Genomic DNA, 25,076 nt, shown 5'->3' with positions numbered 1-25,076 from the left:
GTAAGAATGATCAGGAAAGATTAATCAAGAGTTTCGGAGATGTTAATTAGCAGAACATTTCAGAAACTGAACTGTAGATTTTGCATCACAGACAAATTTAGGATTCAAGTAAAAAGTTCATATTTATTCTCAACAAGTTTCTGTTGAGAGTTCTTGAATGAAAAAGAAAGATCACAGGTGGTGCTTTTAAAAAGGGGCATTGCAGCCCAAACATCTCTAGAATATTAAACTGCAGCCAGTTAAAGGGATAGTCAACTTCAGCAGAATCAAACCAGATATTGTCAGACTATCAATCCTGGATGTGATTGGCAGCAGCAAAACAGCAGATTCCAGTCCCTGCACTCACTTGTGAACTCGCTGGTGTCTCAGCAGGTGTTGTGACTGAGTGAATCCCGCTCCACACAAGGATGTGTCAGCAGTTGGGATGACCAAGGGAATCCCTTCCTACACACGGAGCAGGTGAACGGCTTCTCCCTAGTATGAGTGCGTTGGTGCTCAGAGGTCAGCTGACTGACTGAAACCCTCTCCACAGGTGGTGCACCTGAATGGATCCTCGTTTGTATGCATTTGGTGGTGTGTCTGGAGGGTGAATATCTGAGTGAATCCCTCCCCACACACAAAGCAAATGAATGGTTTCTGACCCGTGTGAATTCGCTGGTGTTCAGTGAGCATGGATAAGGACTTGAATTTCTCTTCACAGGTTGTGCAGCTGAATGGCTTCTTCTCAGTGTGAACGCGCTGGTGTAACCGAAGGCCAGATAACTGAGTGAATCCTCTCTCACATATTGAACAGCTGATTGGCCTTTCCCCAGTGTGAACGCATCGATGGATTTCCAGCCGGGATGAAGAATCAAATGCTCTATCACATTTCCACGGTTTCTCCATGGTATCAGTTTCCCTGTTTCTCTCAAGTTTGGACAATCAGTTGAAGCTTTGTCCACACACACAGATGTGCACGGATTGTCCCTGCTGAGATGTTTTTTTTTTTTAAAACAGGCTGTTTCACTGGTTAAAGCTCTTTCTACAGCCAGTGTACTGGAACACTCTCACTCCAGTGTGTGTGTCTTGATGTTTTTCCAGTCACACTGATGGTTGAAAATGAAATGAAAATCGCTTATTGTCACAAGTAGGCTTCAATGAAGTCACTGTGAAAAGCCCCTAGTCACCACATTCCGGCGCCTGTTCGGGGAGGCTGTTACGGGAATTGAACCGTGCTGCTGGCCCACCTTGGTCTGCTTTCAAAGCCAGCGATTTAGCCCAGTGTGCTAAACAGCCCCATTGAATTGGTGTTACACTGACACAACATGCAAACATTTCTCCTTCCAAATTCAAAGACTGATGATATTCACGCCGTGGTGAATCAGTGACTCTGTCAGATTATGCTGTGATGTTCAGTTTGAGCTTCCTGTTTGTAAATCCACCCATTATAATGCCCCGGAAAAGGAGTTTACAAAACTTTAAATACAGGAAAGAAATTCTGAACACGCAATTTTATTTTCCATGAAGCATGTTTTCCTCACTTGTGCCTGCAAAACAATAAATCCTAATCCCATGCATTCTCCCGGTGCTGGAATGCAGATCTCCGGGTGATTAATCATACCATATTTTAGACGATAGTCCTGTATTTGAGTCCATTGTCCCAGGCTGCCTGGATGCTATTTGTCCAACACATTGGACCTTTGTCAAGGCATAGAAATTTACCCTTTACTGTTTGTGTTTCAGCAGGTCTGGCCTCCGCTCTGGCAGAATCCCATCCGTGGCATTCAGTTCACATGGTCTTCCAGGACAGGTTGTGCCTTCATTTTCACCATGAGATTGGACAGCCCAGCACACCATGGTCTCTATTCCAATCCTTACAATTTATCCCCTCCATTCTGGCTGGGTTCAGTTCTCAACTCCCTCTGTGCAGAGTGCGGATAAAACCAATTCATCACCATTTTCCCTCCTGGTCATTGGAACCCTGAAGCCCCGCCCACTCCGGGCTGTTCCACCAAGATCATCGCATGTGAAGCAAACAAGGGTTCTGAAGGGTTAACTCAAGCTTACAATGCCCAGGGACTGATTGACGGCAGGTACCGACCAATAGGAAGAGGGGGCGGATCTGGAGGACCGAACACGAGCGGCTGATCCTCCAACCAATCAGAGTGAACGGATGGGGCAGAGCCTTGGGCTCTGTCTGCGCATGCGCCAGGCTAAACACATGCTCCCGAGAAAATGGCGGCCGTTAACTCGGGCCTGTTTCGGGGAAAAGCCCGAGCAGCTTTCGCCGGTTGAAATGCCGTATATGAGCTTCGTAAATGGGGGTTTCAGGCCTATGCGGGGTGTTTATGAAGCCGCCGGAACAACCCACCGCCGGCTTTAATCATCCCTCAGGACTCACCCGGCGGTACCGCACAGCCAAAAGTTTCAACACAACCTCTTCAATGCTGAGCAATGAACGACACTGCGCATGCTCCAGTTTATAATGAGGGACGTCCGTGTCTAGCCCCGCCCCTCACTTACTCCGATTGGTTGGAGGTGTAGCCGCTCCACTCGGTCCTCCAGACTCGCCCATTGCATCCTATTGGTCTAGAGCTACCGTCAATCATTCTCGGCCATTGTGAATTGGAGCATGCGCAGTACTGATGCTGGACGAGGTCGGGAGGTTTCACTGAAACCCGGTGGAGGCCCAAACTTCGAGAAGTTTCCGGGCCCGGGTTTGCATCGAGTGCCCCGGGTCAACAGCTGCGGCGTGCTCCTGGTGACAGGCCTGAGCTAACGGCCGCTGCAAACCCGCAGGGGAATATAATCAGAGATAGAGTTTGTTGTGAAACCAATCGATTATTGTAAAACAGGAGGTCAGGGTTACAGTCAACAACAACAACTCTTTATATAACACCTTTAACATCATAAATCATCCCAGTCAACTTTACAGGAACATTATAAAACACAGTGAGACACCGAGACACAAAAGGAGATATTAGAGCAGGTGACCAAAAACCAGATTAAAGAGGTAAGTTTTAAGTTGAGTATTAAAATAGGGACATGAGGTGGAGGCGGCAAGGTTCAGGGAGGGAATCCAGTGCTTGGGGCCCAGGGAACTGAAAACATATTTGGTCCTTTTCACCTTGTCCTCCTTTCATTGTTTAATAATAATAGTAAAAGAGTAACACACCCAGAATTGGAATCACAGACAGGTTATTGTCTAATTGTAATTGTGACAGAGTAACACACACCAGAATTGGAATAACACAGGTTAGTGTCTAGTAATAACGGTGACAGAGTAACACACACCGGAATTGGAATAACAGGCAGGTTATTGTCCAATAATAACTGACAGAATAACGCATAACAGAATTGGAATAACAGGCAGGTTATTGTCTAATAACTGACAAAGTAACAGGGTGGCACAGTGGTTAGCCTCACAGCACCAGGGACCTGGGTTCAATTCTGACCTTGGGTCACTGTGTGGAGTTTGTACATTCTTCCTGTGTCTGCACAGATTTCCTGTTGGTGCTCTTGTTTCCTCCCACACAGTCCAAAGATGTGCAGGCTAGATGGATTGGCTATGCTAAATTTGTCCCTGGGAGGGGTTATGAGGATAGGGTGGGACATTGAATTCAATGATCATAGAATTGTGGGCAGCATGGTAGCATAGTGGTTAGCACAATTGCTTCACAGCTCCAGGATCCCAGGTTCGATTCCCGGCTTGGGTCATTTTCTGTGCAGAGTCTGCACGTTGACCCGTGTGCGCATGGGTTTCCTCCGGGTGCTCCGGTTTCCTCCCACAGTCCAAAGATGTGCAGGTTAGGTAGATTGGCCATGCTAAATTGCCCTTGGTGTCCAAAATTGCCCTTAGTGTTGGGTGGGGTTACTGGGTGATGGGGATAGGGTGGAGGTATGGGCTTGGGTAGGGTGCTCTTTCAAAGAGCTGGTGCAGACTCGATGGGCTGAATGGCCTCCTTCTGCACTGTAAATTCTATGACACTATGACTAATTGTTACAGTGCAGAAGGAGGCCATTCGTCCCATGAGTCTGCACCGCCCCTCTGAAAGATCACACTGCCTGGGCCAATCTCCCACCCTATCCTCATAACCCCTCCCAGGGACAATTTAGCATAGCCAATCCACCTAACCTGCACATCTTTGTGTGGGCGGAAACAAGAGCACCAACAGGAAATCTGTGCAGACACAGATGTGTTCACTCACACACACTTTTATTATTGGGACAGACACTCTGTTTGTTACTCTCAAAGTGAGTGAACACTTTGCTGTTTATCCTCTGGGCCCCATCTCCACTATTATTGTCTGACTGTCCCACTGAGACTCTCACTGTTATTATTGGGCAATCAGCGAGTCAGCCTGAACCTGTGGCCGCTCTCACCAACTGACCCGTCACAATGCCCGGGTGATTGACGGCGACTCCCGACCAATAGGAAGCGAGGGGCGGGACCGTAGCACTGGCAGCGGCTGATCCACCAACGAAGTGAATAAGGGGCGGGGCCCGCTGTGATTGAAGCATGCGCAGTGTGGGTAATGGCGATGTAGAAACATGTTTTCTTCAGATCTGACATTGGTAAGAGGCGTTTATCAATATGGAGGGAGCGAGAGATCGCGGGAGTGGACGGAAACGTTGTGTAAAGCTGTTGCAATCGCAAACCTCGGAAAAGTTTACGGGACCCAGTTTGCACTGAGCGGAGCTGCAGCTCCTCATATTGGGCTCGGATTAACGGCCGCCATCTTTATTGGATGTGCATCAGGGCGCATGCGCGTTTGTCATCTTTGTTTCAATGAGTAGGAGGAGCTTGTTCCCCATTGTTCAGAATGAAGACAACTTGTCCATCAAACCGGATTAGTCTTTGAGTCCCAATGTCTTATTAAAATTTTTTTTTTTTAATTTAGAGTACCCAATTCATTTTTTCCAATTAAGGGGCAATTTAGTGTGTCCAATCCACCTAATCTGCACATCTTTTGGGTTGTGGGGGCGAAACCCACGCAAACACGGGAGAATGTGCAAACTCCACACGGACAGTGACCCAGAGCCGGGATCGAACCTGGGACCTAGGCGCCGTGTGACTGCAGTGCTACCACTGCTCTACCGTGCTGCCCTCTCAATGTCTTATTGATGATGCAAAGCGGTGGCAGAGATGGGAAGAAAAGGAAGCAAATCCTGCTCTCCAGATTTCACTGCCTTATGAGATATCCTGTCCCATGTGTCCAAAGCTCTGCGGCTCTGTTCAGTCACATGAAGACCCGGGGCAGAAGCTCACAACCCTGAGTCAACATCACCCTCAAATCGAGGGACTGCTGATGACAATGAGGGTCAGTGCAGCGGGGGGCATGAGCGGTCATCCTGGATCAGGGAGCAGGAGGAGGACTGACTGCGATGGATTTTGGAAACTCCTTTTACAGGATTAGACCTAAAGACATTGGAGCAGAATTAGACCATTCGGGATCATTCTTGTGAACCTCCTCTAGACCCTTTCCAAGACCAGCACATCCTTCCTTAGGTACGGGGCCCAAAACTGCTCACAAAACTCCAAATGGGGTCTGACCAGAGCCTTATACAGCCTCTGAAGCACATCCCTGGTCTTGCATTCGAGCCCTCTTGACATGAATGCTAACATTGCATTTGCCTTCTTAACTGCCGCATGAACTTGCACATTAACCTTAAGAGAATCATGAACTAGGATTCCCAAGTCTTTTTGTGCTTTTGATTTCCGAAGCATTTCCCCACTTAGAAAATAGTCTGTGCCTAAATTCCTCCTTCCAAAGTGCACAACCTCACACTTTTCCACATTGTATTTATTGTATTTTATGGAGTTTAATCCGGACAAATGTGAGGTAATGTATTTTGGAAGGTATAATGCAGGTAGGGAATATACAGTGAATGGTAGAACCCTCAAGAGTATTGTTAGTCAGAGAGATCTAGGTATACAGGTCCACAGGTCATTGAACCGGGCAACACAGGTGGAGGAGGTTGTCAAGAAGGCATAAGGCATGCTTGACTTCATTGGACGGGGCATTGAGTATAAGAATTGGCAGGTTATGTTGCAGCTGCATAGAACCTTAGTTAGGCCACACTTGGAGTATAGTGTTCAATTCTGGTCGCCACACTACCAGAAGGATGTGGAGGCTTTAGAGAGGGTACAGAAGAGATTTACCAGGATGTTGCCTGGTATGGAGGGCATTAGCTATGAGGAGCGGTTGAATAAACTTGGTTTGTTCTCACTGGAACAACGGAGGTTGAGGGGTGACCAGATAGTGATCTACAAAATTATGAGGGGCATAGACAAAATTATGAGGGGCATAGACAGAGTGGATTTTCCCCAGAGTCGAAGGGTCAACTACTCGGGGGCATTGGTTTAAGGTGCGAGGGGCAAGGTTTAGAGGAGATCTACGAGGCAAGTTTTTTTACACAGTGGGTAGTGGGTGCCTGGAACTCGCTGCCGGAGGAGGTGGTGGAAGTAGGGACGATAGTGACATTTAAGGGGCATCTTGACAAATACATGAATAGGATGGGAATAGAGGGATACGGACTCAGGAAGTGTAGAAGATTTTAGTTTAGACAGGCAGCATGGTTGGCACAGGCTTGGAGGGCCGAAGGGCCTGTTCCTGTGCTGTACTTTTCTTTGTTCTTTATTTCATTTGCCACTTCATTGCCCACTCTCCTAGCTTGTCCAAGTCCTTCTGCAGCCCTCTTGCTTCCTCAATACTACCTGTCCCTCCACAGATCTTTGTATCATGTGCAAACTTAGCAACAGTGCTTTCAGTACCTTCTTCCAGATCATTCATGTATATTGTGAAAAGTTGTGATCCCAGCACAGACACCTGAGGTACATCACTAGTCACCGGCTGTCATCCTGAAAAAGACCCTTTTATCCCCACTCTCTGCCTTCTGCCGGTCAGCCAATCCTCTATCTTACTCTTAACACCATGAGCTCTTAACATATTTAACAGTCTCCTCTGCGGCACCTTGTCAAAGGCCTTCTGGAAATCTAAATAAATCACGTCCTTTGTCTAAGTTCCTTGTTACTTCCTCAAAGAACTCTAACAGATTTGTCAGACATGACCTCCCTTTGACAAAGCTGTGCTGACTCAGACCTACTTTACCATGCACTTCCAAGTACTCCGCGATCTCATCTTTAATAACGGACTCTAAAATCTTACCAATGACCGAAGTCAGGCTAACTGGCCCATAACTTCCCATCTTTTCCCTCCCTCCCTTCTTAAACAGCAGTGTTACATTAGCCACTTTCCAGTCCTCTGGGACCCTTCCTGCCTCCAGTGATTTCTGAAAGATCACCACCAATGCCTCCACAATTTTCTCAGCTATCTCTTTTAGAACCCTGGGGTGTAGTCCATCCGGTCCAGGTGGTTTATCCACCTTCAGACCTTTCAGTTTCCCCAGAACCTTTCACCTTATTGATGGCCGCTGCACTCACCTTGGCCCCCTGATTCTCCTGGATCTCTGGCATCCCACTGGTGTCTTCCACCGTGAAGACTGATGAAATGTAACTGTTCAGTTGCTCTGCCAATTCTTTGTTTCCTATTATTACTTCTCCAGCCACATTTTCCAGTGGTCCAATGTCTATTTTTGCCTCTCTCTTACCTTTTATATATTGAAAAAAACTCTTCACATCTTCACTTATTACTAGCTGGTTTGCACTCATATTTCATCTTCCTTTATTGCTTTTATAGATGTCCTCTGATCACTTTTAAAGGCTTCCCAATCCTCTGGTTTCCCACTAAAACTCGCCAATTTGTATGCTTTTTCTTTTATGCTGTCCTTGACTTCCCTCGTCAACCATGGATGCCTTGTCCTCCCCTTTAACACGTTTCCTCCTGCTTGGGATGAATTTCTGTTGTGAATTGGACATTTTGAAATCTCTCTCAGTGTACCCGAACAGGGGCCGGAATGTGGCGACTAGGGGCTTTTCACAGTAACTTGATTGCAGTGTTAATGTAAGCTTGTGACAATAAAAATTATTATATTATAATTGGGGGGATAAAATTCATGCAGATTTGCGGCTCCACAAAGTGTTTCCAACTCCTCCCACCCATCTCCTTAACAGGTTGGCACATTTATTTGTCTCAACTAAAAGGATGCTCACTGGTGGCATGGTGGCGCAGCGGTTAACACTGCTGTCTCACGGCACCGAGGACTGGGTTCGATCCCAGCCCCGGGTCACGATCCATGGGGATTTTGCACATCTCTGCACATTCTCCCCATGTCTAGGTGGATTGGCCACGCTAAATTGCCCCTGAATTGGAAAAAAATAATTGACGTTGAAGGGGCATCGTGACAAATACATGATAGGATGGGAATAGAGGGATACGGACCCCGGAAGTGTCGAAGATTTTAGTTTAGGCCGTCAGCATGGTCGGCGCAGGCTTAGAGGGCCGAAGGGCCTGTTCCTGCACTGTACCTTTCTTTGTTCTTTGTTATTCTAAATTTATTTTAAAAAAGGATGGTCTCTTTCCTAATGTTCACAATTAAAGGGGTGGGTTCCCCAGGAGATGGCTGACATTTCAGGGGACATTAAATTAATAATGGTGGTCACGAATGGACGGGGATCTGCATATTTTCGGCTCCATAGAGGGACAAGGCAGGGATGCCCTCTGTCCCCATTATTGTTTGCACTGGCGATTGAGCCCCTGGCGATAGCGTTGAGGGGTTCCAAGAAGTGGAGGGGAGTACTTAGAGGAGGAGAAGAACACCGGGTATCTTTGTATGCGGACGATTTGCTACTATACGTGGCAGACCCGGCGGAGGGGATGCCAGAAATAATGCGGATTCTTGGGGAGTTTGGGGATTTTTCAGGGTATAAATTGAACATGGGGAAAAGTGAGTTGTTTGTGGTGCATCCAGGGGAGCAGAGTAGAGAAATAGAGGACCTACCATTGAGGAAGGTAACAAGGGACTTTCGTTACCTGGGGATCCAGATAGCCAAGAATTGGGGCACATTGCATAGGTTAAATTTAACGCGGTTGGTGGAACAAATGGAGGAGGATTTCAAGAGATGGGATATGGTGTCACTGGCAGGGAGGGTGCAGGCGGTTAAGATGGTGGTCCTCCCGAGATTCCTCTTTGTGTTTCAGTGCCTCCCGGTGGTGATCACGAAGGCTTTTTTAAAAAAGATTGAAAAGAGCATCATGGGTTTTGTGTGGGCCGGGAAGACCCCGAGAGTGAGGAAGGGATTCTTACAGCGTAGCAGGGATAGGGGGGGGGCTGGCACTACCGAGCCTAAGTGAGTATTATTGGGCCGCTAATATTTCAATGGTGAGTAAGTGGATGGGAGAGGAGGAGGGAGCGGCGTGGAAGAGATTAGAGAGGGCGTCCTGTAGGGGGACTAGCCTACAGGCTATGGTGACAGCCCCATTGCCGTTCTCACCGAGGAACTACACCACAAGCCCGGTGGTGGTGGCTACACTGAAGATTTGGGGACAGTGGAGACGGCATAGGGGAAAGACTGGAGCCTTGGGGGGGTCCCCGATAAGAAACAACCATAGGTTTGCCCCGGGGAGAATGGATGGGGGATATGGAATGTGGCAAAGAGCAGGAATAACGCAACTGAAAGATCTGTTTGTGGATGGGAAGTTCGCGAGTCTGGGAGCGCTGACCGAGAAATATGGGTTGCCCCAAGGGAATGCATTCAGGTATATGCAACTGAGGGCTTTTGCGAGGCAACAGGTGAGGGAATTCCCGCAGCTCCCGACACAAGAGGTGCAGGACAGAGTGATCTCAAAGACATGGGTGGGGGATGGTAAGGTGTCAGATATATATAGGGAAATGAGGGACGAAGGGGAGACTATGGTAGATGAACTAAAAGGGAAATGGGAAGAAGAGCTGTGGGAGGAGATCGAGGAGGGGCTGTGGGCAGATGCCCTAAGCAGGGTAAACTCGTCGTCCTCGTGTGCCAGGCTAAGCCTGATTCAGTTTAAGGTATTACACAGGGCGCATGTGACTGGAGCACGGCTCAGTAAATTTTTGGGGGTTGAGTATAGGTGTGCGAGGTGCTCGAGAAGCCCAGCGAATCATACCCATATGTTTTGGTCATGCCCGGCACTACAGGGGTTTTGGATGGGGGTGACAAAGGTGCTTTCAAAAGTAGTAGGGGTCCGGGTCGAACCAAGCTGGGGGTTGGCTATATTTGGGGTTGCACAAGAGCCGGGAGTGCAGGAGGCGAGAGAGGCCGGTGTTTTGGCCTTTGCGTCCCTAGTAGCCCGGCGTAGGATATTGCTAATGTGGAAAGAAGCCAAGCCCCCGGGGGTGGAGACCTGGATAAATGACATGGCAGGGTTTATAAAGCTAGAACGGATTAAGTTCGTCCTAAGGGGGTCGGCTCAAGGGTTCACCAGGCGGTGGCAACCGTTCGTCGAATACCTCGCAGAAAGATAGATGGAATGGAAAAAAGAAGGCAGCAGCAGCCCAGGATGGGGGTGGGGGGGGGGAGGGGGGGGGGGGGGGGGGAGAGGGGGGGGGGGGAGGAGGAACCAGAAGGACTCTCAGGGTTGTTAATATATATACTGTATAATATGTATAGGTCGTTGCTACAGATAATTATATATTGGACTGTTAAATTATATTTTTGGAGAGTGTTACTTGTGATAAGGCAGTTGCCAATTAGGGTTAGTTTTCATTTTTGTTATTTATTATTTATTCATTTTCTGTTTATAAAATAGGTCATTGTTATTTGTGTTGTTATAATATTGTGTAAAGGATGCACAATGTACTGTGTTGGTTGACCAAAAATGTTCAATAAAATATATATATTTTTTTAAATTAATAATGAACAGAGATATGTCTAGTGTTGTTACATGGTACAGATTAGATATATTATTTACAGTTTGTAATAAAGTAAATGTATTATTATTTCTCATCTTGTAATATAAGACTGCAGCGACATTATAGATTTCCAGTCATCTCTTCCCTCAGAGGGTTGTTAGTCTTTGGATTTCTCTTCCACAGGGACCAGTTGTATCTGGGGGTCATTGAATATATTGAAGCACAAGTTGGACAGATATTTTATTAACAATGGAGTTAAGGGTTATGGGGATCAGGTCGGAAAATAGAGAGAAAGCAGAGATGAGGAGGAATTTCTTCACTCGAGGATGTGGGAAAGCTTTGGAATTCTCTACCCAGAGGAATGTGGAGCCTCAGTCATCGGGTATGTTCAAGACAAATATTGACAGGTTTCTAGATATTGAAGATATCGAGGGATATGTGGATCGTGTGGGAAAATGGTGCTGAGGTAGATCGGCCATGGATCTCAATGAATAGTTGAGCAGAGCCGCTGGGCTGAATGGTCTACTCTTGTTCCTATTCTAATCTCTGTGTCCTGGTCAGGAAGCAATGAGCTGAGCTTGGATCTGTCAATCACCATGAATCAGCACCTTCAGGAGAATTGGGAGGGTGAATATTAGATACAGCAGAGTGAGAATGGAGGGAGATTGTGTGGGATGGAGATTTATAGCTTTTGGAGAACGAGAGAGGAAATAATGTTCCACAGGAACTAGAATTGTCTGTTCTGAATTTTTATCCTGTATTAACAATGATGATTTTGTAAATTGTTTTCAAAGGATATTGGAAGAGGAGGAATTACAGACAGAAATCTCAAACATCACGTCTCGATGTGACAAACTCACTCGATTCCTTCTGATCTGAATATCATCGGCGAGAAGGAGAAATGTTTGTCCGAACTGTCAACTTCCAAAGAATTTTAAACGTGAGTGTGACTGGAAAAGCACTGCGACCCACACAACCCACACCCGAGTGAGAGTGTTCCAGTGAACTGACTGTGGAAACATCAGTGTGACTGGAAAAGCACCGAGACCCACACCCGAGTGAGAGAGTTCCAGTGAACTGACTGTGGAAAGAGTTTCAACCAGATACACAGCCTGAAAAAACATCACACCATTCAGAGTGAGGAGAGACAGTGCACATGTTCTGTGTGTAGACAAAACTTCCACTGATTGTCCAATCTGGAGAGACACGAGGAGGCCCAAAACATGGAGAAACTGTGGAAATGTGGTGACTCTGGGAAGCGATACAGAGTCCCATCTCAGCTGGAGGTTCACACTGGGGAGAGGCCATTCACCTGCTCTCAGTGTGGGAAGGGATTCACTCGGTTATCAAGTCTGCAGAGACACCAGCGAGTTCACACTGGGGAGAGGCCATTCACCTGCTCTCAATGTGGAAAGGAATTCAGTCATTCATCCACCTTACAGACACATCAGCGAGTTCACACTGGGGAGAGGCCGTTCATCTGCTCTCAGTGTGAGAAGGGGTTCATTGATTCATCCAGCCTGCAGAAACATCAGCGAGTTCACACTGGGGAGAGGCCATTCACCTGCTCTCAATGCGGGAAGGGATTCACTCAGTTACCCAGCCTGCAGTCACACCAACGAGTTCACACTGGGGAGAAGCCATTCACTTGCTCTCGGTGTGGGCAGAGATTCTGTACTTCATTCACCCTGTGGAGACATCAGCGAATTCACACTGGGGAGAGGCCATTCTCCTGCTCTCAATGCGGGAAGGGATTCACTCAGTTATCCACCCTGCAGTCACACCAGCGAATTCACACTGGGGAGAAGCCATTCACCTGTTCTCAGTGTGAGAAGGGATTCATTGATTCATCCACTCTGCGGAGACATCAGCAAGTTCACACTGGGGAGACGTCATTCATCTGCTCTCAGTGTGGGAAGGGATTCTGTGATTTTTCCATCCTGGAGAGACACCAGCAAGTTCACACTGAGGAGAGGCCATTCGCCTGCTTTCAGTGAGGGAAGGGATTTATTGCTTCATCCCCTTGCGGAAACATAAGCGGATTCACACTCGGGAGAACCATTCATCTGCTCCCTCTGTGGGAATGGATTCACACAGTTATCCAGTCTGCAGACACACCAGCGAGTTCACACTGGGAGAGGCCATTCACCTGCTCTCAGTGTGGGAAGGGATTACATAGAAAATAGGATTACATAGAAAATGGCCCTTCGAGCCTGCTCCACCATTCATGATGATCGTGACTTGTCTCCAACTCAATAGCCCAATCCCGCTTTCCCCTCCATATCCTTTGATCTCCTTCGCCGTAAGTGCTATATCTAACTGCTTCTGCTGTGTGGGCAGCACAGTGGTTAGCACTGTGGCTTTACAGCGCCAGGGTCTCCGGTTCAATTCCCGGCTGGGTCACTGTCTGGAGTCTGCACGTTCTCCCTGCGTCTGCGTGGGTTTCCCCCGGGTGCTCCGGTTTCCTCCCACTAGTCGCGAAAGACGTGCTGTTAGGTAATTTGGACATTCTAAATTCTCCCTCCGTGTACCCGAACAGGCGCCGGAATGTGGCGACTTGGGGCTTTTCACAGTAACTTCATTGCAATGTAAGCCTACTTGTGACAATAAAGAATATTATTATTCTTGAAAACATACAATGCAATGGCCTCAACTATTTCAACGAACAAAGAAGAACAATACAGCGCAGGAACATGCCCTTTGGTCATTGAATATATTGAAGCTCAAGTTTGACAGATACTTTATTGGCCCTCTAAGCCTGTGCCGGTCATGATACAGATCTTTGCCAAAACCCTCAGCACTTCCTTGTGCCGTATCCCTCTATACCCATCCTATCCACGTGTTTGTCAAGATGCCTTTTGAACGCCGTTAATGTATCTGTTTCCATAACCTCCCCTGGCAATGTGTTCCAGGCACTCACCACCCTCTGCGTAAAATGACCTGCCTCGCACATCTCCTCTAAACTTTGCCCCAGGGACCTTAAACCTGTGCACCCTGATGACTGACCCCTCCAACGTGGGAAAGAGTGCTTGTACATCAACTCTATAATCTTGTGGACTCTATCAGGTCATCCCTCAACCTCCGTCTTTCGAATGAAAACAGTCCGAGTCTATTCAGTCTCTCCACATAGCTAACACCCTCAAGACCAGGCAACATCCTGGTAAACCTCCTCTTCACCCTCTCCAAAGCCTGCACATCCTTCTGGTAGGGTGGCGACCAGAATTGTGCGCAATATTCCAAGTGTGGCCTTAACAAGGTTCTATAGAACTGTAGCATGACTTGCTAGTTTTTATACCCCCGTCCAAGGAAGGCAAGCATTCCTAAGCTTGTGTTGCCACCTTCAAAGATCTGTGAACCTGCGCGCCCAGATCTCTCTGACTTTCTATATTCCTAAGAGTTTTCCCATTTACGGAATATGTCCCCTCTACGTTAGACGTACCAAAATGCATTACCTCACATTTATCCGGATTAAACTCTATTTGCCATTTCTCTGCCCAAGTCTCCAACCTATCTAGGTCCTGCTGTATCTTCTGACGATCCTCAACACCAACCTGGTGTTAATGTAAGCCTACTTGTGATAAGAATAAAGATTATTATTATTAACCTGCACTGCCACTTCACTGCCTTTTCCTTTTTGTCTGTCCTTCCTAAACACTGAATATATTCAGTTCCCATCCCTGGTCATCCTGCTGCCATGTCTCCATAATCCCGATTATCTCACACCTGGGAGTTCATACTGGGAGAGGCCATTCACCTGCTGTCAACGTGTGGAGGGATTTTGTAATTCATCACAATTTCTGCGACACCAACAGGTTCACAACTGATTACAGGGATTGGATTCTGCTGTTATTGTTTCTGTTCTCAATTACATCCAGGACTGCATTTTGTTCATTCTGTTGGTCAATGGAGATGGTCAGAGGGTTTCTGCTGGACTGGCCGGTCTCACGACTTCGCCTCCACTGGGATCAATCTCACTCAGCCTTCTCGCGAATATCTGGTTGCACATTTCACAATGATCAAAGTGTAAAAGGCTGTTTGGATGTTAGAAGATGTTTCGTTACCATTTCTGTTTGGAAACCCCCCAAATCATGCCTCATTGCCATGAAGATGGGCTATGGTGGTTACATGGTTCTTATGTTGAATTTATCTTGCTATTTCTCACGGAAGAAAACTATCAGGGAATGAGGGGCAAGTTGTCTGAGGTGCACTGACAAACGACATTAAATAGTATGGTGCGAGACAGGCAATCACAAATATTCAAGGAATTATTACAGATTTACAAGGGGATCGGTTAACTCAGTTGACTGGATGGCTGGTTCGTGCTGAGTGACACCAACAGCACAGGTTAAATTCCCATACCGGCTGAGGTTAGCCATGGTCTGTGTCAGTATTTATGATCCTCCACCCACCCCTCGACATCTCCCCCATCAGCATCTCCCTCTATTCCTTTCCCTTATGTATGTATCTAGCTTTCCGTTCAATGGATTCATGCTGTTCACCTCAACCACTCGCTGTGGTAGCGAGTTCCACATGCTGGGTACAGAGGTTTCTGCTGAAATTCCTTTTGGATAATTGAATCCCTTCATAATTTAAAAAAATTTTTTTTAATGACTCAATTGACTTATTCCAATTAAGGGGAAATTTACCGTGGCCAATCCACCTACTCTGCTGTGGGGGCGACACCCACGCAAACATGGGGAGAATGTGCAAACTCCACACAGACAGTGACCCAGAGCTGGGATCGAACCTGGGACCTCAGCGCCGTGAGGCTGCAGGGCTAACCACTGCACCACCGTGCTGCTCCCCTTCATATTCTTAAAGATTTCCATCAGTCTTTTCCAGAAAAAAGCAGCCCCAGCCTTTCCTGAGTGTTAAATGCTCTCAGTTCTGTATATTATGAATCTTTATTGCACCTTATCCAGTGCCTCTATTTCCTTTTTCGAAATGGAGATCACCAATGTTGACAATGCTCCCGGTGCAGTCTAACCCTGGTTCTAAACAAGTTGAACATTTCCCCTGTGCTTTTCAATACTATCCCTCTAGAATGGAACCCTATATATGGGCCCCACACTTTAGGAAACCTTGAGACCATGTTGGTTCTCTGGAGCAAGCCAGTCTGCCCATTGCCCCGTTCTATCCTCCAATCCCTATGGTTTATTTCTCTCAGTGCCTGTTCAATTTCCTACTGAAATACTTCCCTCATCTCTGCATATCCCACCCTCATAGGCAGTAGGTTCCAGGTTGTTACCACTCCCTTTACATGTACACAAGGCTCTGAGAGTACAGAGGAGTCTATTTGGCCCATTTTGTCTTGCCAGCTTTGCACAACGACCATTTAATCCTGTAGTTCGACTTTTCTTTTTTTTTCAGAATGCACCAAATTCCCTTTTGGAAGTTACAGTCCAATTAAATTCCAGAACTATTTTTAGACAGTGCATTGCAAATCACAACAACTCGCTGTGTTTTACAACAAATAATTGTGCATATGGAGTTTCACAGAGTATTCAAAATGGTGTCCACATCGTGGTTATTACACAAAATTAAGGCTCAATCTTTATCAATGATTTTGGTGAGGACACCGAGTGTAATCCTAGTTTGAGGACAATTAGCAGAAATGTGCATTTCTATAAAACCTCTCATGACCACTGGACCTCCTGAAGTGTTTGAAAGGCACTGGAGTACTTTTGAAATGTATTCACTGTTACAGAAACAATGCGGTGCACGGAGCTGAACGGCCCACAGTGTTAAACCTTGCAGTCTCATTCTGCTTCACATCTTTCTTTGTGGAAGTACAATTCATCTGAAAAACAGAGTCACATGGCAGAATAATGATGTCACAAAATGTCAGACCAGATTAGGGGGTCATTAAACAATTCACTGCAATGTGTCCAATTTTAATTCAAGCTTTCTAATGGGTTGGGTTTAAATACATGGTCTGTCATTTTGCTTTTTTTAAAAAACATATTAATTCAGTACGATTAGTGTGGGAACTCACCGGACATCACTAGTTCTCATTGTTTTGGGGATTTCATGTAGTTTAAGTGCCCATTGATAACCTGGAACTGTGACAATGAATACTGACAGGGAGAAAAATAATGAGAGCTTAGCTCTGGATGGTCGCAAACCATCAAGCTTTCTCTTAATAGCTGACCAATTGCACCAAAGTGATTGAGACTTACCAGTCGATTCATCAGCCACTTTTAGCAATTTTTCAAACATTACTTTATCTCCCATTAAACAGTGTGTAACGGGTTGAGTGGTTTTCTTTGGAGGTGTTGAGATAGGCAGCACAGTGGCAAGCACAATTGCTTCACAGCTCCAGGGTCCCAGGTTTGATTCCTGGCTTGGATCACTGGCTGTGTGGAGTTTGCACGTTCTCCCTGTGGATGCATGGGTTTCCTCCGGGTGCTCTGGTTTCCTCCCACAGTCCAAAGATGTGCAGGCTAGGTGGATTGGCCATGCTAAATTGCACTTAGTGTCCAAAATTGCCCTTAGTGTTGGGTGGGGTTACTGGGTTATGGGGATAGGGTGGAGGTGTGGGCTTTGGTCGGCTGCTCTTTCCAAGAGCCGATGCAGACTCGATGGGCCGAATGGCCGCCTTCTGCACTGTAAATTCTATGATCTATGATAAGGGGCTGGTTTAGCACACTGGGCGAAATCGCTGGCTTTTACAGCAGACCATGTAGGCTAGCAGCACGGTTCAATTCCTGTACCAGCCTCCCCGGACAGCCGCCGGAATGTGGCGACTAGAGGCTTTTCACAGTAACTTCATTGAAGCCTACTTGTGACAAGCGATTTTCATTTCATTTCAAATCTCCACTGCCTGTAACAGAGAGGATGCTACATCAATCATCTACTCGATCACACCAGGAAAACCCCTTAATTTGCGCCGATACTGGCAATAGTTTATCTGTTGAGTTTATTAATTAATTTCAATTGCGTGACAAAATTAGATTCCTTGTTTGGATACTTCGATGGCGCTACTGTTACCCAGCATTCCCTGCGGGTATGAATGTGCCCTATTCACTCTGCGAGAGGTCAGTGCGCAGGCGCATTGCTGAACTCTCCGGAACATGCGCAGTGTCACCTTGCTCAGAGGCGGGTGAGTGCGGGAGGGAGGAATGGAGCCGGGTGGGGAGGCTTCATAAACATCCGGTGTAGGCCTCAAGCTCAAATATGACTTCGCAGGTTCGGAGTTTGTAGCTCGGAGGCTTTTTTCCTGAGAATAGTCCCAGGTTTAAAAACACCATGTTTCCGCAGGAGCAGTGCGCATGCGGCACTGTATTGTTTACGCAGAGGGGGCGGGGCTTCAGGGTCCCAGTGACCAGGAGAGAAAATCGCGGAGTCGTGATTTTCATCTCAATCTGCACACAGCAGCTCCGACCTAACAGACCTGAGTTAGGGATGGACAATGTGCGGTGGGGCGAATGCACAGCAGGCCGGTGAACAAAAAACGTAAGATTAGAATTACAATTAGGACATTCACCTCATTAAGTCTGCTTCCTATTTGATTCCCATTCACCTCTCTGCCATTGTCTAACTTCCTCTGTCTCTAATAGTAGATTTATTCCAACCATTTTTTGGAATTTAACTATGATGTGGAGATGCCGGCGTTGGACTGGGGTGAGCTCAGTAAGAAGTCTTGCAACACCAGGTTAAAGTCAAACAGGTTTGTTTCAAATCACTAGCTTTTGGGGCGCAGCACCTTCCTCAGGTGAATGAAGAGGTAGGTTCCGGAAACATTTATACAGACAAAGGTGCAAGATGATACTTTGAATACGAGCATTTGCAGGTAATTAAGTTTTTACAGAGCCAGAGAGAGGTGTGAATTGTCTCAAGCCAGGACAGTTGGTAGGATTGCGCAAGCCCAGGCCAGATGGTGGGGGGTGAATGTAATGCAACATGAATCCAAGGACTGGTTGAAGCCGTACTCCTGTGTGCGGAACTTGGCTATAAGTTTCTGCTCGGCGATTCTGCGTTGTCACACGTCCTGAAGGCCGCATTGGAGAACGCTTTCCCGAAGATCAGAGGCTGAATGCCCTCGACTGCTGAAGTGTTCCCCGACTGGAAGGGAACATTCCTGCCTGGCGATTGTCGCAGCGTCTGCATGGTCTCGCCAATGTACCACGCTTCGGGACATCCTTTCCTGTAGCGTATGAGGTAGACAATGTTGGCTGAGTCACACGAGTATGTACCGCCTACCTGGTGGGTGCTGTATCGTCTCACATCTTTGACTTTGCCTATATAAATGTTTCTGGAACCTACCTCTTCATTCACCTGAGGAAGGAGCAGTGCTCCGAAAGCTAGTGATTCGAAACAAACCTGTTGGACTTTAACCTGGTGTTGTAAGACTTCTTACTGGTATTTAACTGTGTTTCTGCCAACTGTTTCTAAATTAGGTTTCCATTGCTGCCCATCAATGTGCTGCTGATTTACCAGCTTGATCTTCCCATGGTCAGGAATTACATTTTTTGCACTAGATATCATTTCCCTTCCAATTCTGAGTTTATATTAACATACAAATTCTGTACCACTTCTATTCCACGTAATTAATTCTGCACACCCTTCAACATTAACTCTGTTTCTCGCTCCGCAGATACTGCCTAACCTGCCGTGTTTTTCCAGCATTTTCTCTTCTTAGTTCACATTTCCAGCAACTGCAATATTTTTTCAGGAGTTTCATACGAAACTAATCGAGGAACAGAGATGGGCCAATTAAGAAACGGCCTGTATGGGTTAGGTGTTGGTGGCAGAGATCGGACCCTTTCCTTCAGTGCAATGATAGAATGATTGCATCACAGAGAGAGGCCATTTAGGACATGCAGTTGCAAACTCACCTTGGGGTGAAATATACTACCACGGTGTGAACAATCATTTTGAGCCTCAGATAGTTACCATGGAGAGAGATGGAATCAGTGGCTAGGGATTGGCAAGGACTGAAGGCAATGGCTTCAGTCTTTTCAATATATTAAACTTCTGTTTGTCCAGCACTGGATGTCAGACAAGTCAGGATGGTGTGTGACTTGGACGGATACTTGGAGGTGATGGCTTTCATGTTTACGTGTGATCCTGCTCCTTCTAGGTGGTAGATTCTGTGAAAGTTCTTGATGAGTTTTAGAAAGGTAAAATCCTTCTCATTCTCCCACCACCTGTGCCCCCTGCAGCTACAACCTTAGCTCTCCCACTACTCCTCTTCTCCTCACCCTATCTTGTTCTCTCCTCAAGTAGAGGTCCAGGTCTGTGTAGGCCCAGAGATTGGGAGGCAGGATACCTTCCCTGAAGGACATTACAAAGAACAAAGAAATGTACAGCACAGGAACAGGCCCTTCGGCCCTCCAAGCCCGTGCCGACCATGCTGCCTGACTAAATTACAATCATCTACACTTCCTGGGTCCGTATCCCTCTATTCCCATCCTATTCATGTATTTGTCAAGATGCCCCTTAAATGTCACTATCGTCCCTGCATCCACCACCTCCTCCAGTAGCGAGTTCCAGGCACCCACTACCCTCTGTGTAAAAAAACTTGCCTCGTACATCTACTCTAAACCTTGCCCCTCTCACCTTAAACCTATGCCCCCTAGTAATTGACCCCTCTACCCTGGGGAAAAGCCTCTTACTATCCACTCTGTCTATGCCCCTCATAATTTTGTAGACCTCTATCAGGTCGCCCCTCAACCTCCGTCGTTCCAGTGAGAACAAACCGAGCTTATTCAACCGCTCCTCATAGCTAATGCCCTCCATACCAGGCAACATTCTGGTAAATCTCTTCTGCACCCTCTCGAAAGCCTCCACATCCTTCTGGTAGTGTGGCGACCAGAATTGAACACTATACTCCAAGTGTGGCCTAACTAAGGTTCTATACAGCTGCAACATGACTTGCCAATTCTTATACTCAATGCCCCGGCCAATGAAGGCAAGCATGCCGTATGCCTTCTTGACTACCTTCTCCACCTGTGTTGCCCCTGTCAGTGACCTGTGGACCTGTACACCTAGATCTCTCTGACTTTCAATACTCTTGAGGGTTCTACCATTCGCTGTATATTCCCTACCTGCATTAGACCTTCCAAAATGCATTACCTCACATTTGTCCGAATTAAACTCCATCTGCCATCTCTCCAAACAATCTAAATCCTGCTGTATCCTCTGACAGTCCTCATCACTATCCGCAATTCCACCAACCTTTGTGTCGTCTGCAAACTTACTAACCAGACCAATTACATTTTCCTCCAAATCATTTATATATACTACGAACAGCAAAAGTCCCAGCACTGATCGCTGCGGAACACCACTGGTCACAGCCCTCCAATTAGAAAAGCATCCTTCCATTGCTACTCTCTGCCTTCTATGACCTAGCCAGTTCTGTATCCACCTTGCCAGCTCACCCCTGATCCCGTGTGACTTCACCTTTTGTACTAGTCTACCATGAAAGACCTTGTCAAAGGTCTTACTGAAGTCCATATAGACAACATCCACTGCCCTACCTGCATCAATCATCTTTGTGACCTCCTCGAAAAACTCTATCAAGTTAGTGAGACACGACCTCCCCTTCACAAAACCATGCTGCCTCTCACTAATACGTCCACTTGGTTCCAAATGGGAGTAGATCCTGTCTCGAAGAATTCTCTCCAGTAATTTCCCTACCACTGAAGTAAGGCTCACCGGCCTGTAGTTCCCTGGATTATCCTTGCTACCCTTCTTAAACAGAGGAACAACATTGGCTATTCTCCAGTCCTCCGGGACATCACCTGAAGACAGTGAGGATCCAAAGATTTCTGTCAAGGCCTCAGCAATTTCCTCTCCAGCCTCCTTCAGTATTCTGGGGTAGATTCCATCAGGCCCTGGGGACTTATCTACCTTAATATTTTTTAAGACGCCCAACACCTCGTCTTTTTGGATCTCAATGTGACCCAGGCTATCTGCACACCCTTCTCCAGACTCAACATCTACCAATTTCTTCTCTTTGGTGAATACTGATGCAAAGTATTCATTTAGTACCTCGCCCATTTCCTCTGGCTCCACACATATATTCCCTTGCCTATCCTTCAGTGGGCCAACACTTTCCCTGGCTACCCTCTGGCTTTTTATGTACGTGTAAAAAGCCTTGGAATTTTCCTTAACCCTATTTGCTAATGACTTATCGTGACCCCTTCTAACCCTCCTGACTCCTTGCTTAAGTTCCTTCCTACTTTCCTCATATTCCACACAGGCTTCGTCTGTTCCCAGCCTTTTAGCCCTGACAAATGCCTCCTTTTTCTTTTTGACGAGGCCTACAATATCTCTCGTTATCCAAGGTTCCCGAAAATTGCCATATTTACCCTTCTTCCCCACAGGAACATGCCGGTCCTGAATTCCTTTCAACTGACACTTGAAAGCCTCCCACATGTCAGATGTTGATTTGCTCTCAAACATCCGCTCCCAATCTAGGTTCTTCAGTTCGCACCTAATATTGTTATAATTAGCCTTCCCCCAATTTAGCACATTCATCCTAGGACCACTCTTATCCTTGTCCACCAGCACTTTAAAACTTACTGAATTGTGGTCACTGTTCCCGAAATGCTTCCCTACTGAACCTTCTACCACCTGGCCGGGCTCATTCCCCAATACCAGGTCCAGTACCGCCCCTTCCCTAGTTGGACTGTCTACATATTGTTTTAAGAAGCCCTCGGGGCAGCACGGTAGCATTGTGGATAGCACAAATGCTTCACAGCTCCAGGGTCCCAGGTTCAATTCCGGCTTGGGTCACTGTCTGTGCGGAGTCTGCACATCCTCCCCGTGTGTGCGTGGGTTTCCTCCGGGTGCTCCGGTTTCCTCCCACCGTCCAAAGATGTGCGGGTTAGGTGGATTGGCCATGATAAATTGCCCATAGTGTCCAAAATTGCCCATAGTGTTGGGTGGGGTTACTGGGTTATGGGGATAGGGTGGAGGTGTGGACCTTGGGTGGGGTGCTCTTTCCAAGAGCTGGTGCAGACTCGATGGGCCGAATGGCCTCCTTCTGCACTGTCAAGTCTATGATCTCCTGGATGCTCCTTACAAACTCTGCCCCCTCTAAGCCCCTGGCACTAAGTGAGTCCCAGTCAATATTGGGGAAGTTGAAGTCTCCCATCACCACAACCCTGTTGTTTTTACTCTTTTCCAAAATCTGTCTACCTATCTCTCGCTGGCTGTTGGGAGGCCTGTAGTAAACCCCCAACATTGTGACTGCACCCTTCTTATTCCTGATCTCTACCCATATAGCCTCACTGCCCTCTGAGGTGTCCTCCCGTAGTACAGCTGTGATATTCTCCCTAACCAGTAGCGCAACTCCGCCACCACTTTTACATCTCCCTCTATCCCACCTGAAACATCTAAATCCTGGAACGTTTAGCTGCCAGTCCTGTCCTTCCCTCAACCAGGTCTCTGTAATGGCAACAGCATCATAGTTCCAAGTACTAATCCAAGCTCTATGTTCATCTGCCTTACCCGTAATACTTCTTGCATTAAAACATATGCACTTCAGGCCACCAGACCCGCTGTGTTCAGCAACTTCTCCCTGTCTGCTCTGCCTCAGAGCCACACTGTCCCTATTCCCTCGTTCTCCCTCAATGCTCTCACCTTCTGACCTATTGCTCCCATGCCCACCCCCCTGCCATACTAGTTTAAACCCTCCCGTGTGACACTAGCAAACCTCGCGGCCAGGATATTTATGCCTCTCCAGTTTAGATGCAACCCGTCCTTATATAGGTCACACCTGTCCCGGAAGAGCTCCCAGTGGTCCAGATAACGGAAACCCTCCCTCCTACACAAGCTGTTAAGCCACGTGTTTAGCTGCTCTATCTTCCTATTTCTAGCCTCACTGGCACGTGGCACAGGGAGTAATCCCGAGATTACAACCCTAGAGGTCCTGTCTTTTAACTTTCTGCCTAGCTCCCTGAACTCCTGCTGCAGGACCTCATGCCCCTTCCTGCCTATGTCGTTAGTACCAATATGTACAACGACCTCTGCCTGTTTTCCCTCCCCCTTCAGGATGCCCTCTACCCATTCGGAGACATCCTGGACCCTGGCACCAATTGGGTTTTTAATGACAATCCAGCAATTTTCATGGTCACTTTTCCCCAGTGCTGGCCTCACAAATTAGCAAAATCATTCAGCTTAATTTCACAACCTGCCTTTGTGTGTTTGTGGGTTCTCTTTCACTCACTTTGTTACCGTTTTAAATCAATTTCACAGGGTTTGCAGTTGGGAAACACAAACCAAACATGACAGAAGGATCTGACAGAGTCATACAGTATATCATAACTTGAATATCATCAGATTTTGAACATGGAAGGAAAAAGCACTTGTCACAGCGAGGAGAAACCATATATGTGTTGTGTGTGTGGTCGAGTCGTCAGTCGATCTTTGGGCTTTTCGAGACACAAGCGTAGACACACTGGGGATAATCCATGGAAATGTTAGGACTGTGGGAAGGCATTTAGTTGCCCATTTGACCTGGAAATCAATCGACGCAGTCACACCGGGGAAAGATCATTCACCTGCCCTCAGTGTGGGAAGGGATTTACTCAGTCATTCAGCCTGCTGAGACATCAGAGAGTTTACAATGGGGAGAGGCCGCTCACAGTGTGGGAGAAGATTCACTCTGTTATCCAATCTGTTAGGACACCAAAGTGGTCACACAGGTAAGAGGGCGTTCACTTGCTCGGTGTGTGGGAAGAGATTCACTCGGTTATCCCACTTGATGGCACATCAGCGAGTTCACACTGGGGAGAAACCATTTACCTGCTCTGTGTGTGGGAAAGGATTCACTCAAGTCATCCCACCTGCTGAAACACCAACGGGTTCACACTGAGGGAGAGACCTTTTAAATGCCTGATCTGTGAGAAGTGCTTTAAAAGTTCTGCGGAACTGACATCCCATCAATGGGTTCACTCTGATGAGTGACGAGATCATTTAAATTCTTGGACTGCGGAAAGTGATCTAAAAGTACTGGAGAACTGGTGACCCATCAACGTGTTCACATGGAGGAGAGACCGTTCAGATGCTCCCACTGTGGGACTGGGTTCAGGAAATTAGCTCAATTCACCCAACACCAGAGAATTCACACTGGGGAGAGGCCACTCACCTGATCGGAGGGTGGGAAGGGATTGAATCATTCATCCAACCTGCTGGCTGGCACATCGACCCATACACACAGGGGAGAAGCCGTTCTCCTGCTCCAAGTGTGGGAAGGGATTCACTCAGTCATCCAATCTGCTGAGACACAGGCGAGGTCACAGTGATTACAGTGATTGGATTTTGGGTGGCATAGTGGCGCAGTGATTAGCACTGCTGCC

General features: G+C 47.1%; 1 protein-coding gene across 3 annotated transcripts in view; it reads right to left on the bottom strand.

Annotated features, from left to right (window-relative positions):
- Positions 1-25,076, bottom strand: part of LOC140419340 (uncharacterized) — a 77,981-nt gene that overhangs the window by 49,781 nt on the left and 3,124 nt on the right. Inside the window, exon 1 of one of the 3 annotated variants that reach the window (XM_072503198.1) lies at positions 2,381-2,434. The exons of 1 other annotated variant lie outside the window; for it this stretch is intronic. The gene's annotated coding sequence lies outside the window, so the exon portion shown is untranslated. One more of the 3 variants, XM_072503199.1, reaches the window with a different exon arrangement.

This window comes from Scyliorhinus torazame, chromosome 5 (assembly GCF_047496885.1).
Source record: "Scyliorhinus torazame isolate Kashiwa2021f chromosome 5, sScyTor2.1, whole genome shotgun sequence".
Lineage (NCBI taxonomy): Eukaryota > Metazoa > Chordata > Chondrichthyes > Carcharhiniformes > Scyliorhinidae > Scyliorhinus > Scyliorhinus torazame.
The sequence above is the reverse complement of the archived record's forward strand: the minus strand, read 5'-3'. Positions and strand labels throughout refer to the sequence as shown.